General features: G+C 38.3%; 1 pseudogene across 1 annotated transcript; it reads left to right on the top strand.

Moving 5' to 3' along the window:
- Positions 1 to 8,650: 8,650 nt before the first annotated feature.
- Positions 8,651 to 12,480, top strand: LOC143551808 (disease resistance protein RUN1-like; annotated as a pseudogene). Its single transcript, XR_013138554.1, has 5 exons — positions 8,651 to 9,266; positions 9,749 to 10,885; positions 10,980 to 11,039; positions 11,288 to 11,506; positions 11,621 to 12,480. The product of XR_013138554.1 is annotated as a disease resistance protein RUN1-like (transcript).
- Positions 12,481 to 19,190: the final 6,710 nt, after the last annotated feature.

The following is a 19,190-nucleotide window of genomic DNA, read 5'->3' as shown; positions in this document are numbered from 1 at the left end:
AGAAAACAAAACCTTCTCTGATATTTTTTATGGTATCAAAGAAGGGGTCTTGAAATAAGATAAACCCTAAAATCTCTATAACAAAAGCACGATGAATGGAGATGATGGTCCAACCGGTGGCGGCGGCGGCAAGAACGACCACAACATCATCGATTCAAGTTCACCATATTATATCCATGCTTCCGATTATCCTAGGCAGATGCAAGTCAACGATTCACTCAAAGATACGAATTATAGTGATTTGTGTCAAGAGATGACAAACTTCCTATATGCAAAAAAACAAGATGGGGTTTGTTGATGGATCCATTCCGAAACCAGAACAAACCAACAATAATTACATGGGTTGGTTGTTATGATTAAGGGGTGGTTAACGACCGCCATGGAAAAGAAATTCAAGGTAGTGTGAAATACACCAACACTCCTCTTAAGATATCGTTTTGGGAAAGAAAGCACGCCTCGTTCCTATGAGTTGAAGTAGTCCCTACTGATGACAGGACAAGACGATTCATCAGTTTCCACATACTATACAAGGTCTTGCATTCAATTTGGGATGAAAAACGAACCGTGTTACCTCCTTCGAAATGCAACTGTGGAAATTGAATCATGTGATGTGAGCAAGAAGATGAGAGATTTTAGGGAGAAGGAACAATTATACGAGTTTCTTATGGGATCTGGATGAAGTGAGTCGGTTTGGTTAATCGATCGATGATTACACAAATACTATCATTTTTCTTTTGAGTGGTGAGTAATTTGGTGATAAAGTTCATAGCAATGTCTTCCTATTTCCAAACGGGAATCAGAGGTTGCTCAAGTAGACCAAAACGTTTTTTATGTTCGGCTTTAACCTTGGAGCATGTAAGACATTTTGAGACGTAAAGTGCCACGTCCTTTTTCATACCAGCCACCAATAAATAGATCGAAGTACATTTTATCCGCAACGGGATGCACGGAATATCGCGACATATGAGCTTCGTCGAGAATGAGAGTACGAAGTTCGTCACGATCGGGACCCACAAACGATTGAGGAGATAAAGCAAGCCATCGTGTTTGGTTTCGAGTTGAAGTTCGGCTCCACATGAAATTTCGTTGTACATGTTACCTACATCAACGGAGGTGCATTGGGCTCGATAGATCCGGTCTTGAAGATCGGTTTGGATGATGATGCTATGAAGCAAAACGTATTTGACATTAACCTTACGACTAAGGGTGTCGGCTATGACATTCGCTTTAGCGGGGTGGTAGCAAATCTCGCAATCATAATCACTAAGTAATTTGGCCCATCGACGTTGTCTCATGTTGAGATATTTTTGGTCGAAAATGTGTTGAAGACTTTTATGATCGGAGAATACAACACATTTCGTGCCATAAAGATAGTGTCTCCAGATTTTAAGAGCGAAAACAACGGCACCAAGTTCGAGATCACGAGTCGTGTAATTTCTTTTCGTGAACCTTAAGTTTCCTTGATGCATATGCGATAACTTGACCTCGTTGCCTGAGAATGCAACCGAGACCTTGGTTGGATGCATCGGAAAATACCACAAAATCATCGTTTCCATCAAGAAGGGTTAAGAAGAGAGCATTATTGGAATGAGAAAAGACTTAAGGAAGATTGAAATCTTCTCAATCTCCTTGGAAAATGGCTAAGTATGGAAACCGAGCAAACTTAGGCCTCCCGACAAGCTTATACTAAGTCAAGCAAGGTATTTTTCTCTTAGAGAAATGTTATCTTTTTGTATTCTTCTTGAGTGTTAGTTCGAGCAAACTACACTTCATCAAGCAAGGTTGTTCTTTAAGTCAAGCAAGGTTTGTTTCAAAGCAAACTCTAAGTATTTTGGTGGATCGAGCAAGGTTTATTCATAATAAACAATGTTCCTAGCAAGCTTGAAGGAAGTTGATAAATAAATTACATAAGGACTTCTAACGAGCAAGGTTCAACTTTGAGCAAGCTACAGTGTCACCAACACACTTGGGTTTGTTCAAATAAGTTAATGCAACAAAAGGTTGAAGGGATCTCTAAAGAACAAGTTTTCTCATAGGATTGTACCGAGCAAAGTTTGGTATTATCATGAAGTTTGAAGCCTGCTTGATGAATATTTTCTAAGGAAAATATTCTAAGTAAAGCTTACTCGGAGAACTATTCCCCAACACACTTAATGGTTACCAGGTATGCTCGCTAAAAGACAAAAGCTACAAAGCTTGCTCGAAGACCTGATTACACTTAGAATATTTTGTAATACCTTTGAATATGTTGTCTATCAATCATTAGGGTTTCTAAAAGGAATGTCAGGTGTCAGGGCAGGCCTATAAAAGGAAACTTTAGGACACGCCTATGTCAACAACGGACACAGAGCGCATATTGTGATTTGACGGTTGTCTCCCTCCTGTAGGGAAAGCTGCCATATATCCTAACATTCCACCTTGAAACCTTAATTGATTTTCATTGTATCCTTCACAATATATATGTAAATCTTTTGAGTTACTTTGTGTGTTTGTTACTTTCATGTCTGCTGAGCAACATAGAGTATTATTGATTCTGCCTTTAATATTCTTTTGTTTTTCCCAAAAATAGTAATCGTAACCTTCTTGTCAACACTTATGTGTGGGTTACGATTGTGAGTGATTGAGCTATTGAGTGAGCTATACGGGACCGACAATCATTGCAAAGCATAAGCTTTAGAGTTTGGAAAGCTTCATCTTGTTTCGGTCCCCATTCCTAAGGTTTTCCTTTATGGGTTAGTGCGATGAGGGGTAACGTGATTTTGGAGAAGTTTAGAATGAATCGCCGATAATGCCCGGCCAAACCAAAGAAATATCGGAATTCTGTGGGTGTGAATAGAGTTTTCCAATCTTTTACGGTCTCGATTTTGGCAGGATCAGCATGAATACCTTTATCGTTGACGATGTGACCTAAAAATTGAACTTCCTTTAACCAAAATTCACATTTTGAGAACTGGGCATAAAGTTATTCTTTTCTTAGGATATCGAGAATGGAACGTAAATGATGCTCATGTTAGGTTTTGGTCATGGAGAAGATGAGAATATCATCGATGAAGATAATTACGAATTTGTCTAAGAATGGTTTGCAAATGCGATTCATGAGGTCAATGAATATCGCGGGTGCATTGGTTCATCCGAATGGCATAACCATGAACTCGTAATGTCCATAACGAGTACGAAAGGTGGTTTTAGGAATGTCATCTTCATGAACACACAATTGATGATAACCCATCGAAGATCGATTTTGGAAAAACAAGTTGCGCCTTGGAGTTGATCGAAGAGGTAGTCGATTCGAGGCAAAAGGTAACTATTTTTTAGGGTGAGTTTATTGAGTTCATGGTAATCGATACACATGCGAAACGAGACATCCATCGTTTTCACAAAGAGAACGGGAGTGCCTCAAAGGGAGGAGTTTGGACGGATAAAGCTCTTATTTGAGAGTTCTTGAAGTTGGCTTGATAATTCTTGCAATTCCGAAGGAGCTTTACGATAGAGAGTCTTGGCTACGGGAGTCGCGCTGGGCACAAGGTCGATTCGAAATTCAACCGGAAAAATGGGCGGGAGACCAGAGACGTCTTCAAGAAAACTCCGGGAAATTCACTAACAACGGGAATGTCTTGAATTGTTTATTCTTCGGGGTCTTTCGCCACCGCTTGGGCTAGAAATGGAACGTACTTTTGGCGCAAGTACTTTCGAGATTGAGAGCATGACATGAGGTTGAGTTTCTTGAGAGTTTTTTTTCCAAAGACCTTGAGGGTTTTTCCATTGACGAGCGAGATTCGAATGAATTAGTCATAACAAATGACTTCGACACGGTGCGAAGCTAACCAATGCATACCTACTACGATGTCGAAACTTTCCATTTCCATAGGGATGAGGTCGATCGAGAATTCATGCTTGCAAAGGGTGAGGATACAATCACGAATGACCAAGTCAATGGTGATGGAACTACCATTGGCGAGTTCGCCGGAAAAAGGGTGAGAAAGTTTGGTACGAAGTACGATAAGGGTAGATTCAAATTTAAAGGAAATAAAACTCCTATCAGCTCCGGTATCAAATAAAATTGAACCAAAATGCTCATTTACTAAAAACAGACCGTTCACCATGTCGTTGGTTACTTGAGCTTGGTTGGCATTCATCATAAATGGGGCCCTTGGTTGTGTGGTTGACTTGTTAAGATGGTGAAGGAGGGAGGGCTTGCATAGCTTGCGGGAGCGGCGGAGGAGGAAGGGCTTGCATAGCTTGGAGCGGTTGGGCCGGAGAAGCCAAGAGTTGCGGGACTTGAGGTTGATAGGTTTGAACTTGGTAGGCTTGGGTTTGGTAATATGGTGTGGGCATGATTTGAGCTTAGTTAACAAGCGCAAGTGGAGGATAAGCATTCCAAAAATGGTTCGGATCTCCACAATTGAAACAAGCTCTAGGTTGAGGGGGAGTTTGAGCAAAAGGCACAGGACGGTTTTGGTTAAATGGGGCAAACCTTGGTGAAGCGGGTTGCCCACGGGAGGTTTCCCGACACACATTGCTAAGGTGACCATAGAGGTTACACTTCGTGCAATGGCGACAAGCGGAGTAAGAGGGATGATGGCACGTACATCTAAAGCATAAACTATACTAGGAAGTTACGGCTAACCACCTATCCTATAGTCATGGCTCTGATACCAATCTGTCACACCCCAACCAAAGACGGCTATAACATGCCGGGACACGACAGATTGCTAAAGAACACAAGACACTATTAAAGTGAAAATATTTAATCAACTCATTCATTTCATTCAATCATCAAAAGTAACACAACTTGTCCATACAAAACATCACAAAATACAATAAATATATTGTTCATTCTTCTAATAACCTACTCGGTCTTAAAATAAAAATAGTGTCTTCAAACTTCAATCAACCAATAATCAAACATGTAACAATGCAGAAAATATATTTTGTCAAAACGAATGTTGGTGAGCAATATCATAATTTGAGTATATATAATATGAGACAAAATCCACAACTAGTATATGAAACCATAAATAAAAGCAACAATTGAGGTATATAAATCATAAATAAATTAGGATCCTTTCTTGTAGGTATAACTACCCAAATACTCGAATAATGGGCCTATTCTACTCGCACAAGGCTAAAGTAGCCAAGGGTGCGTATGATCATACTTATTGAGGCTCACAACAACAAAATAAACACTCGTGCACGTAAAGCATATGAGGCATATAACACACAATCGGACAAATATTCAAAGTATCATACATCCTAGAGTTTGTGGTTTGAGGTTCTAGTATCTTTAATCATTCTAGATTTGAATAGGTATGCATGTTACTACCAAAGTAAAAAAAAAATGAAACGGGGGAGGGAATGTACTTACTTGGAATAAGATACTTGATGATGAACTTGCTCAAAAGCTAGCTTAAAAACACGAGCTCAACGAGTTAACGGACGAATCCTAGATTTAAAGGTTCTAAAGATAGTAAGGTGTATTGTGAATACTTAAAGTAAAATAAAATAAGAATAAAAATAAATAAACAAAGTTTTGGGTTTAAATGAAATAAACTTAAGTAATTAAAATGATGGTTTAAAAGTAAGTTATCTCGGAATCGGGTCTTGGTATTTTTATCCATAAGCTTTACTTAACATTTGTTAAGTAGATGTGTGGGGATTTGTTTAATGCACTAGTGCATGACCCTTATTAGATAAATACCAAAACGGGATTTAACGAGTGTTCGGCTTATTCGGTTCGGGTCTTGATAAGTTGTCAAACCCGAATCCGATATTCCAAAGTGATAAATATTATGAGATAACTCATTAAAAACAGAAAGCTTTAACTAAGTTAGAAGTCCTACGAGGAAGAACTCCAAACGTCAATGTTAAGCGGGTGTTTGGTGTTGTCGGTCCAAGCTTGTTATAAGATCAAGTTGGTCCCGACATCCCAAGTACTTTAAGAAAACATTTATAATCAGTTTGTAAAAGATCTTAGAAGAAAAATATGAGATTCGGTGGCCCGAAACACAACTAGTGTGTTTTAAGCGAGTGAACTCGGTATAGTTCGGTTTGTTTGGTTTGGTTGGTTCAAGACTTGGTATATGACCAAGCTTGGGTCCAATAAATCCATATTATAATAACAAATGCAAAAGGTAAATAAAGAACTTAAACACTTAAATCTTAGATACAGCTTGTTTAAAACAATTAAATAAAGAGTTAAACGAGAGTTCGGTTTCGGTTCGGTCTTTGACCAGGTTTGAGACCGAGGTTGGTTGCCACATACCCAATGCCATAGAACTAATATAACTCTTAAATGCTCTGATCTTAAACAACAACAGAAAGTTTAAATGAATCAAAATGTTGAAATGGAATAAAATAGCCTTTTCATTCATATGTGCCTTAGGATGGCATAAACACCTAATTCGACCATTGTTGAAGAAGGAAAAACAAAGAAGTACAATATTATAACCCAAACAAACTGAAAATACAGGTTTTAATTACCAAAAACGGATTCAAATCAATGTTTTGCTTCTGTTTGAATTTCAAAAGTCAAACTTTCAAGAACATGTAAAAGAAGCTTATAACTCTAATTTGAGAGAGTGTTAGGAGGGTGAGCAACTGAAAATGGGTAAGAATGGGTTGGTATTTATATGGAAAGGGTTAGGGGGTTGCCACCAAGTTCTACCAGTATGATTTCATGCATTTAAGATGGTTGGTTGGGGTTAAGTGAAGTTATAACATAAAAATGTGCATACATGTGGCCGCCACGCGCGACCAGTCTGTCTCAACTGGCCGCACGACGCGACGTCCTGGGGGAGGTGAGTTGGTCTCCAACGTTGATATATTGGCGAGTTTGGTGCTCGAAGTTCGTTTTAAGTCATTTTTAGCCATAAAAGAGTGTTTTAACATACTTTAAAGGGTGTTTTCTTGACCCGACAATTCTAAAACATAAAACCCAATAATTTATTAATATGAAGGATCCTAAGGACAAAACTGGTCGGGTTTACAATACAAATACAAATACGAAATAAACCAAAAATGCGAATGTCACAACCCGCAATGTATCTCCATCATCCGCCTAACTCAAGAAAGACACACATCACTAAAGTACAAACTGTTATAAAGGGTAATAGGTTGCCGTGTATGCGGAAAGTCTCCACGGAATGATGAGAAGCTGACATCAGCGAAATAGTTATAACTAACTTTCTTCTAGAAGGTTTATACGAATATTCTTTCGTGAAGGGCACCTTACACAGCAGCTAATTAGAAAAAGTATATACCCAGTAAAATTTCACTTATAGCAAGGCTATTACTAGAAGGGTCTACGAAGAGTGGGATGATGACAACCATTACCCCTATCACGAAGGATAAAAGATTGCTCTCGCTGAAACCATCAATTCTATAAACCTTTTGATGTGTATTTATAGTATTTCAGATAACACAAGATGTGGCTACGAAAATCAAATCAACAACCTTACAAGAGTAAGGATAATGATAATGGAAAACTACAACTTGCATACATGGTGAATAGAGCATAGTAATGTTATGTAGACAATGAGGCATGTAGTTCATGTACTTGCTATTATTAAGTTGTTGGCAGGTCTTCCTTTATATATAACCAAATTTATTCCAAGTTATCAATTTAGAACATCTCCTAGATGTGGAAAAGTAATAAAAAGTTAGATTTTAGAATTGGTTAAGGAAGCAGACATAAATTTTATACGAATTTCAAGTGATGCGCTTAAGCTAATTAATTAAACTCAATATTAATCCTTGTAGAGATACATTCGGCTGTAAATTTAGTAGATCAAACGAATTGAATACACGCACATAAGAGATTACAGAGATTATTACACTTGTGATCGACCATAGATTTCTAAATTCCGAAGTGATAGAGTTGAATCGAATTAGCAGTGAGAAACTCAAAATTTTCCTCCGGGTAGGTTGTTATAACTTATAACCGTGCACATGGATATCTCTAATCATATGCGGACACGTATCCAGTCAGTTACAAAGAATGTCTTCTAGAATAGGACAGTTGTACCAATAGTATTCCTTTAACCATTGGCTATAAATATTCATTACATCATCATGTGGTATTCATTTACACTTCACATATTACATCAATCACTTAAATATTTTTTTTCTCTCTACAAGGACTGTACTTATTCTCACACTAGAGGGTGGTTATAGGAAGACCCTCACTCTTGTCCTTCCCGTAGCGAGCTCACGGTGTTTGTTTTGCAGGTTACCGTCGTCGAAATTGTTAGATCTACACTCTCGTTAACCTAGTTATTATATCTTAACCCATACCCGGTGGAATCATCGGTCTAGCCTACTCGGGAATAGATCGTGCTTCTTCACATGGGTAACGTTATATTTTTTCAAGGGTAGCGTAATACGAAAATCGAACCAAAAAACTATTTTTTTACACTGCCGACGAAAAGTTGAGGGGTAGCGGATGTAACCCCTAACAATAAACTAGGTCTGTCCCTGCCTAAACACAACATATATGAAAAATTCTACATTTCCAACAATTTAAAAAATAAACGTGACTCACGTAACACGCTTGAATAAAACTAGTATATATATACATGTGTATGTAAATTTGTATAACATTGAAGGGGTGGAACAGGCTTGTAAGCTGGCACATGACAACCAAACTGAGTGGAAAAAGTCTTATTTGACATTTTGGCAATGGCATCATCACCCATGCGATCATTTGAATATTTTATTGGAACTTAGAAGGTCATGCCTTCTATATTCCATTAATCTGATTCCCTTCTCAAACGAGTCTAATTTATTTCAATGGCTTCTACTTCAACCTCTACAGCCATGAGTTCATTCTGCCCAAATCAAACCATGTTTGATGTTTTCTTGAGATTTAGAGGTGAAGATACCCGCCATTCTTTTACAGATCATCTTTATGCAGCACTAAAATGATCAATAATTCGTACGTTCAGGGATGATGATGAAATCAGAAGAGGTCAAGATTTGGAGCTCGAAATTGTTAAAGCAATCAAAAGTTCAAGGGCATCTATTATTGTACTGTCAGAAACCTATGCCAAATCCAGATGGTGCCTTGATGAGCTTTCGTTGATCCTCGAACAAAAGAGGAAACGCAATCATTTCATTTTGCCAGTTTTTTATAAGGTTGACCCCTCTCCTGTGAGGAACCAACAACAGAGTTTTGCTATAGAAGGATCAAAGTGGACAGAGGACAATGTCAATAGGTGGAAGTCAGCGCTAAAAGAAGTTTCTAATTTGAGTGGCATGGTTGCTTCAGGGTATCGTTTCCTATTCATACTTGTAACTTCATAGCTCTAGAAAACTGTTTTTAGACAATTAGCATTGTTAAATTTCTTAAGGAATATGAAGATCGATGATCAACTAGGTAATACAAAAATAAGCATTACAAATTCATTGCTACTTCATAATCACATGAATTTCCAAAGTTGTTACAGGAAGAACATTATGGTTGCTTCAGAGTGATTTCCATGTTCATCCCTGTAAGTTAAGCTTTAGAAAACATATTGTTATTGTTTAAGTCTATAGGTTTCCCGTGATTTATGTTTTTAATTTCCTGGCACGGATATTGGCAGGAATTGATTGAAACCTTATATACAAATTGACTCTGATCTCGATGAGAAGTACATGATGATGAAATGTTACTCCATAATCACATAATTTTCTTAAGTAGTTGCAGGAAGAAAATTATGTTTGCTAAAACTGTTTTACTCTAACATAATTTCTTCTTCTTTTGTTCCAGATCCGAAACATAATTTATTGCAAAAATTGTCCATAAAATTTACTATGAACTAGATTTGAAACATCTTACTACTCTACCCTATCTAACTTGAATGGAGACTCGAGCTGAAGAGATCAATTCCTGGTTAAACAATGAGCACTCCGATACTAATGTTCTAGCAATTTGTGGAATGGGAGGTAGTAGCAAGACAACGCTCGCCAGATATATTTACAACTCAAACAAGCATAACTTTGAAAGTAGTTGTTTTCTTGAAGAGATTGGAGATCACTTAAAACAAACTTATGGTTTGCTTGAGCTACAGAAACAACTTCTAACAGACATTTTGGAGGATAAGGATAAAATGATATCCTGTGCTTTTGAGGGTACGACTAAGATCAACAAAGCCCTACATATGAAGAAAGTTCTTGTGGTCCTTGATGACATTGATGAACTCAATGAAATAGGCTCTTTGCTTGGAGCGAATGCCATTCATACACGAAGCAAGATTATAGTAACAACTAGGCTTCTAGATATACATTTATGGTTTAGATCCAAATCCTGGAGGTGCCATGTGCACCAACCAAAATTGTTGAATGATCATGAATCGCTAGAGGTGTTAAGTTTCCATGCTTTTAATTCCAAACTTCCTTCTGAAGGTTTTAATGACCTTGCAGCCGAGCTGGCAAATATTGTGGTGGAAATCCACTAGCTCTCAGAGTTTTAGGTTTTTCTCTAATTGTTTGTGCTGAAGATTCAAAAGAGAGAAATGACATGATTAAAGTCTGGAGAAGTATGTTGAATTCACTGAGTTCACTGAAAGGAGATCTTCATTGTCAAATTCAAGGTGTACTGATGAAAAGCTTTGACTCCTTGCCATTTCTTAGTTACAAAGAGTTATTTCTGCATATTCTTGTTTTCTTTGTTGGTGAGGATGAAGATTATGTTAAGATATTGGAGCATGACTGGCATGCGAAAGTTGGCATCAGGTTCCTCATAAATAGATGCCTTCTATCTGTTTCATCAAATAAGAAATTGGTGATGCATCAATTGCTTCAAGATATGGGAAGAAATATACTTCGTGAAGAGTCCAAAGATCCTGCAAAACAAACTAGAGTATGGTGCAGTGATGAAGCTTATCGCATGTTAACAAAAGGAGATGTAAGATGCTTCTTATATGCATTTCAAAGATTATTTTTCCATCACACAACCACCTACTTCTACTAGCTAATTTTCTTTTATGCTTTTTTTAAAGGGTTCAGAAACCATTGAAGGTCTAGCACTTGACACACGAAAGCTAAAGCAAGAGACAAAGGTAAGCTAAAAAAGTGAACTAATGTGTGACACATCAATATTATCTTGATCCTAATCTATTACTTCAAGAAACCTATATAACTTTCATGATTGATGCTTATTAGTAGTTTTAACTATTTATTATATAACATTTGATTTGTGATACTCCATATATATATGGTGCATTAAATTGATTTGTAAGTTTTAGTGCATTCAATTTCATTTATGAGGTAAGCAAATTAATTCTATCACATCATGCTAAATTTGCAGGTGTTAGCCATCAAAACAGGTTCTCTTGCAAAAGTGCACAAACTAAAATTGCTGCAGATAAATTATGTTAAACTCAGTGGGTACTACAAGAATTTTCCAGAATTACAATGGTTGTGTTGGCATGGATGTCATTTAAAACCATACCCTCAGGCTTATTGATAAGCAACTTCTTGGTGGCTATAGATAAATGGAAACTTGGAAAAGTTTGAACCGCCCATGGTACGAATGAAGCTTTATGTTTATCACCTGGCCTTTTAGCTTTCTAATTTAAAATGTGTTCACCTGAATGCACTCAGCACTATCATAAACTAAACTAATTCTTTTATGGAATAGGTTCTTATTTCGCTGAAGATTCTGAATCTTACAGCTTGTCACAAACTTAATAGTATCCACAACCTCTGTCGGCTCCCTAATCTTGAGACTTTGATTCTTTGGCGATGTAGCAATCTGACTTATGTTTGCAAAACCAATGAAAGCCTTGAGAATCTTAGTCTGCTGAACCTGGCATCATGTAGAAAACTAGGGAAGGCTGTATGGAATAAAAAGCATGCAAATCAACAAGAAAGGCTAAAATCTTTTCGTATTGGTGGCGGAACCCCAAAACAACCATTGTTTTCTTTATCACGATCATTAAATTTCTTGTTTCTTGATTTCTGCTATCTTGAGTATCAAAGTGATCTTCGTCTTTTATTCATTGATTCATTATATGGCGTGAGTTTAAAGGGTAATATCTTTGAGTTTATTCCACGAAAAATTGATCTTAAAATGCTTCGAATACTCAACTTGAGTTCTTGTACAAACCTCAAGTCAATTGTGTGTCTCCCAAGTGCGCTAGAAGAGTTGTATACTTATGAGTGTAAGTCACTGGAGAAAGTAACGTTCCAATCAACTAGATTCGGACTGCGAAAGTTTGGATATAAATACTGTTTCAAATTGTCTGAAGTTCAGGGTCTTTTTAAATTGGTGCCCGTACCGTATAAGAGCCTGATGAAACAAACCTCGGACATATGAAATGGATCAAAGCATATCACAATCATAAGGTGGACCTGGTTGGTGATACTGATGAGATTACTAAACGCAGAACATGGAATATTCAGGTTGTCTCTTAAGTTTTCTTAAATTGAATAAAAACTACACAAAAACATGTATCTATGTCACAAATGCAAATTAATTAATATACGACTAACCAGATTTTCTGCAAATTGTGTCATAGATGTTGTACGAATATGGTATAAGGAGCACGTATCTGTTGGGTTCTAGTGGTGATCAGTCAACGGTTTAACATTTAAACCCGGTTTAATTAAATTGGTTTCATAGTTATTAATCAATTAATAATACGAATACGCAGCGGAGTACAAAACGAGTAATCACCACCTTTAACGGAACCGTACAGGATCCGGTTACAAACAATACGAGTAATAATATATGATATATTGTTAACTACCGATGAGATAAATAATACCTCGGTTAATGATTAACCGGTTGAGACACCGAGGTTCAACGAACAAACGCTAGTTGACGAATCGAACAAGCGGGTTGCAACAACGGCTATGCGCGGTGGCAGCGGCGTGTCAACAGTAGCAGCGGAGGGACGGCACGGGCTAGGCGGCGTCATGCGGTGGTGACTGCTTGCTTGTAGAAACGGCGGACGGTTTCGGCTTGCGGCAGTGGAGTTGTTGGCGGCTCCTTTTCCTTTCTCCAAGAAAGTGGGAAGGGTTTTTTTCTTATTAGCCTTCATAACTACGTAAGATTATATATATATATATATATAATCTTTAGTTATCCTTAATAAATAATAATCAGGCCTAAAATCCAACTGATCCAACTCTCGTTTAAAGCCTAAACCAGTTCATTTAGCTAGTAAATAAACTATATTATTATTTATAACTATTATAAATAATAATTCCGTCATAACTATATTCGTCATTTACCGTTAAACAACTTAAACGGATTTTAGTTCGTTGCCCAAGGTGTAACTCTCACGGGTCATAACGCGGTCAGCCGCGTTGACTTAAGCGGACCGGTCCATATTTCCAACAGTCTCCCACTTGGACGGATTCGGTTAAGTTTCTCAACGCTGACAACCAGCGGTGCTCTAGCTACACATGGATGCCCCCGACAGGTTATGACATTTTAAATTCATTAACCAAATGATCTTGGAATACACTATTGCAAGATAATGAAAATATAGTAATCGTTGTCATCTATCCTTTCCGTATAAGACATCAATTGAACAATGAGACATGGATCATATCAATCTCATATGGCGTTCAATCATTATCGTTTTCGTTCTCGAGTCAAAGTGGTCCAATCAAACACACAGTAAGTTTGGATGAGGCCTCACACTTTACCAGTTTGAATCAACGAATGCGCCAAGATGTCTAACTGTTACATAACATGTAAGAGTACAGTTTCCCATCTTGATTACATACAACTCCCACTGAACTTCAGAATACTCCCAACCAATGCCTTTATGACTTGCAGTTACGCGACAACGGTTGACACTGATCAAAGAATACCTTTAGTAAACGAAAGTTTTAATATGTATCTCAGGTCTAAGGATACTAATGAGCATACCAATATCAAATTCATCTCATGACTAAGATCCATGAAGATGATTTGATGCGAGTTACATCCAACGTCATTCACAATGAGGTCTGTGAGTTTGGAAGTCAACCCTTTGAGTCCAAAGTCAGAATAGTCTTAATTCAGAATCGCTCCCACGAGTCTGACCGACTAGGGATAATTTAGAATACAATATTCATGGATTAAACGTATTAAAAAATGAACACAATTATAATATTCAACGTTTTCATTTAACCATTAAATCAAAAGTGAACTCAAAAGTATAACTGATTAAATGTTCATACATCCAAATACTAAATCAAAACAAATTACTAGCTAATCTAACACCGATAGCATCCCTATGAAGGTCATGCTTGTCCTGAGTCATCGGCTTAGTGAATGGGTCTGCTAGGTTCTGATCTGTGTCTACTTTGCTTATTATGATGTCACCTCGTTCCAGTATCTCCCGTATGAGGTGGAACTTCCTTAGAATGTGCTTGGCTCTGTGATGAGATCTGGGCTCTTTGGCCTAGCAATAGCACCTGTGTTATCACAGAACACCTCGATTGGTTTGCGAATACTCGGAACCACATCAAGATCGGTGATGAACTTCTTCATCCAAGCAGCATCTGATGCAGCTATATATTTGGATTCGGTGGTAGAATCCGCCACTAGACTCTGTTTGGAGCTCTTCCAATAAACAGCTCCTCCATTGAGAGTGAAAACGAAACCTGACTGTGAGTGATAATCATCTCGGTCAGTTTGGAAGCTAGCATCAGTGTAACACCTTACAGTGAGCTCCTCTTCCACCCCCCCCCCCCCAAACACCAAGAACATATCTTTGGTCCTATTCAAGTACCTTAGAATATTCTTTACAGTAGTCCAATGGGCCATGCCAGGACTCTGTTGAAAACGACTGATCATGCTCAAGGCATACGAGACGTCTGGTCTAGTACATAACATAGCATACATGATAGAACCAACCGCTGAAGCATATGGAATTGCTTGCATATGCTTAGATTCAATGTCCATTGCCGGAGATTGCGATTTGCTCAACACGGTTCCTTTAGTCATTGGAACAGCTCCTTTCTTGGAGTTTTCCATTGAGAAGCGTGCCATTATTTTGTCTATGTAAGTACTTTGACTTGGCCCTAGAATCCGCTTAGATCTATCTCTATAGATCTTTATTCCCGGAATATATGTGGCTTCTCCAAGATCCTTCATTACAAAACAAGATTCCAGCCAGTGCTTAACTTTCTTAAGCATAGGAATGTTGTTTCCAATTATCAGTATATCATCCACATACAATATGAGGAATGATATAGTGCTCCCACTAGCCTTTCTGTAAACACAAGGCTCATCTTCATTTTTGACAAAACTAAACTCTTTAATTTTCTCATCAAAGTGAAGATTCCCAGCTTCGAGATGCTTGCTTAAGTCCATAAATGGACTTGCTCAATTTGCAAAACCTAGTAGGATATTTTGGATCGACAAAACCTTCAGGCTGAACCATATAAACATCTTCAGAAAGATGTCCATTAAGAAAAGCGGTTTTGACATCCATTTGCCATATCTCATAGTCATAGTATGCAGCAATGGCAAGTAATATCCTTATTGACTTAGTCATAGCACGGGCGAGAAGGTTTCATCATAGTCAACACCTTGAGTTTGAGTAAAACCTTTCGCTACTAGCCGTGCCTTATAGGTTTGTACATTTCAATGCATGTCGGTTTTTCTCTTGAAAATCCATTTGCTCCCTACTGCCGACTATCGGGGGTAGCTCAACCAAGTTCCAAACTTGGTTATCCTGCATGGATTGCATCTCGGCGTTCATGGCATCTTGCCATTTCTCGGATTCCGGATCCAAGATAGCAGATTTATAGTTAGTAGGCTCGTCGCCAGACTCGGCTACTAATAAGACTTCGGGGACCATCTAGATGCCATAAGTATCTAGAATTTGGTACGGGGAGTACTACTACTTCTGCGAACGCTCGTGTTCACGTCTGATGTATCAGCAACAACAACTTGTTGATCAGACGCTCCAACTTCCTCAGCGATTGTTTGTGGTTCTTGAATTTCTTCAAGATCGACAATGTTATCTCCAGTTCCTCGGTTTGAGAAATTTTTTCTCAAGGAAGTGGCCTCTTGATAGAAATCGTATTTGTATCAGGATGAAAGAAGTAATAACCACTTTGGTTATAGTATCCGACGAAAACAACTTTTATGCCGCGGGGATCAAGTTTGTCATCAGACTCACTTGAGATGTAAGCATCACATCCCCATACTCTAAGGTAAGACAATTTGGGCTTCTTTCCCTTATGTCATATCTCATATGGGGTTTTGTCTATCTTCTTGGTTGGAGCTACATTGACAATGCGGGCGGCGGTCATAAGGGCGTAACCCCAAAAGGAGTGAGGCAAGTTAGTTCTACACATCATCGATCGAACCATGTTTAGCAAAGTTCGATTTCTCCCTCTCGCTCACAGCCATTATGTTAGGGTGTGCCGGGTGGAGTGAGCTGTGAAACAATTCCACGCTCTTTTAGATGAGTGATGAACTCTAAGCTGAGATACTCTCCACCTCGATCTGATCGACAGCATTTTAATGGTTTTACCAAGTTGTTTTTCCACTTCGTTTTGAAACTCTTTGAAACTTTCAAAAGTTTCGTGCTTGTGTTTCATAAGATACACATAAGCGTATCGACTATAATCGTCGATAAAAGAAACGAAGTATCTTTCATGGTTTCTAGTCATGGTTCTGAAAGGTCCACATACATCAGTATGTATGAGTCCTAACAGATCACTTGCTCGTTCACTTTTATGAGTGAAGGAGTCTTTGGCGAGTTTTCCAGCTAAGCAAGATTCGCAATCATCAAATGAGTCCGGTCCTGTGGATTCAATAATCCCTTCGGATTGGAGTCTTTTAACTCTTGCCTTGCTTATGTGGCCAAGTCGGCAATGCCATAGAAAAGTATCATTGATGCTAGTCTTGATACGTTTTGAAAGATGATATACGTTATTATCAGTTTGAACATCAATTTCATAAATGCAATTTCGAGGTTTAGCCACAAAATAAAAGATATCATTTAAGTAAGCAGAAATAGCCATGCCATTAAAAATGTACTTAAAACCTTGTTCAAGCAACAATGAAAATGAAATGATGTTTTCTGGTCAAACCAGGAGCATACAAACAATTGTTCAAAGGAAAAACTAGGCCAGATGGACAAGTAAAATGAAAAACTCCAGTTTCCAGAACTGGTACTCTCTTCTCATCTCCAACGATGAGTTCCATGCTGTCTTTATTCAGTTTCTTCCACTTCTCAGGTTCCTGCAAGACATTAACAATGTGGAAACCACATCCGGTATCAAATACCCATGCGTTGCTATAAACAATGAAAAGTTCAATAACGTATATGGAAATACCTCGAGAAGTGCCTTCGCCTTCCTCTTTGCTAGCTCAGCTAGATGCTCGGGGCAGCTACGCATCCAGTGCCCCATCTTGTTGCACTTGTAGCACTGGCGCTCCTCAGGAGGCGGCGGTGGTTCCTTTGCAACTTTCCTGTTAGTGTTGGTGGCAGATTTGGCAGCAACAGTAACCTTCTTCTTGCATTTTCCCTTATAACCCTGATTCTTGGGTTTAGGCTTCTGTACACCAGCAGATCGGATCGTCAGAACTTGATTGGTCCTAGAAGGAATGTTCATCTCAGCCGTTTTGAGCATGTTGTGCAGCTCCGGTACTGTCTTTACCCAGCTATTCATGTTGAAATTCATTACGAACTGGTCGTAAGAGCTGGGGAGAGAGTTGAGGATGAAATCCGATGCCATCTCATCAAGAATGGGATAATCAAGTTTCTTAAGCTGATCGATGTGCCCCCTTCATCTTAAGAACATGCGCACTAACGGGAGACCCTTCTGCCATCTTGCAACTTATGAGTTGTTTCATGGTATCGAACCGTTCCTGACGGCTTGTTTCTGGAAACATGCCCTTGAGTTGTTCCAGCATCTCATAGGCACCAAAGTCTTCTAAGCCTTTAGCAAGCTCAGAAGTCATGGTGGCTAGCATAATACAGGAGACCTCAGCCGAGTCATCCCTATGCTTGTCAAGAGCTTTTCGAGCAGCGGCTGTGTTGTTTTCAGGCTCGTTTGGAATAGGTCCATCGAGAACATACAGGCGCTTTGCCATTGTAAGAACTAGTCTTAAGTTGCGGTGTCATTCAATGAAGTTGGTACCGTTTAGCTTATCCTTCTCAAGGATAGTCTTAAGTGTGTAGGGTGTGTTATCGTTTGACGACATCTGATTAAATAAACAAAAGTAAATTTAATTAGTATTTTCGACGTTGTAGTCCTATTATTAATGACCCAATTACATTAATGAATAGAAGCTTGAGAATCTGGCTTCCAGTTATTAAAGGCAGCTGTAGCATACAACATTAATAAGTGGTTAGGCAAACTGACAACGATTGTCAATTGTGAATAGAGCACAACTCTCTGTTATGAGGCCTATAGAGACAACGATTGTCTGTATAGAAACGTTTAGCCTCATCTTTGCCCATTTTAAGTCTTCAGACAGCTTTAGCACGTAACAGGAGAGTAAAGTAATAGTTGTCCTAGTACAGTGACGTGTGAAAGGGCCGGTTGTGTCAACGAAAACGCTTTCACCTGATGGGATAGGCTAGAAAACAAGTGCGGTGCTTTAACTCCAAACACTCAAAATTTTGCAGTATGCCTCAAGTGTGACTTGTAGTAGGATGGGCACAAACTATTGGTTTTATATTGGAATTAATTTTAGAATTACCAAATAGAGTAAAAAAGTCAAATTTTACTGTATTTATTATTGGGACAATAATGATGAACCCTTTCATCTCTCAGGACGCTTAGTTTTAAATAACCTTTTAAAAACTAAGTTTGTCGCGATACGTCTAAACCAATTTTAAGTTAATAGAGAAGTATTAAGTTATAAGGTTTTGGAAAATCAAATTTAGTTTAATTTTGCAAAAACTTTATTGGTTAATTAAAATTTATTTTAATGTATTTGATATTAGGTCGGTGGTATTATAACCTACTATAATCAAGCAAGCAACCACAATAGCAAACAAGAATATGTAAATCTTAAATGGCCAAAAGGTGATTGGTCTTGCTAGAGCCTATTAGCAAGACCAATCGGGTCAAGGGGTCACAACACAAACAACCACAAGGATGGACTCCTGGTGCATCTGGTCATCTTTGCTAACTCCCACTGACTTCAAGAACTCCACGAGCTCGTCCTCGGTTTTCCTTCGGGTCTTCTTCATTACAATATTAAAAATACATATAATGAAAAACCAAACCCTATCTATTAC

Source organism: Bidens hawaiensis, unplaced genomic scaffold, assembly GCF_021521415.1.
Source record: "Bidens hawaiensis isolate Kalapana, Puna unplaced genomic scaffold, B.hawaiensis_p1.1 tig00016662_1, whole genome shotgun sequence".
In the NCBI taxonomy this organism is placed as follows: domain Eukaryota; kingdom Viridiplantae; phylum Streptophyta; class Magnoliopsida; order Asterales; family Asteraceae; genus Bidens; species Bidens hawaiensis.
The sequence above is the reverse complement of the archived record's forward strand: the minus strand, read 5'-3'. Positions and strand labels throughout refer to the sequence as shown.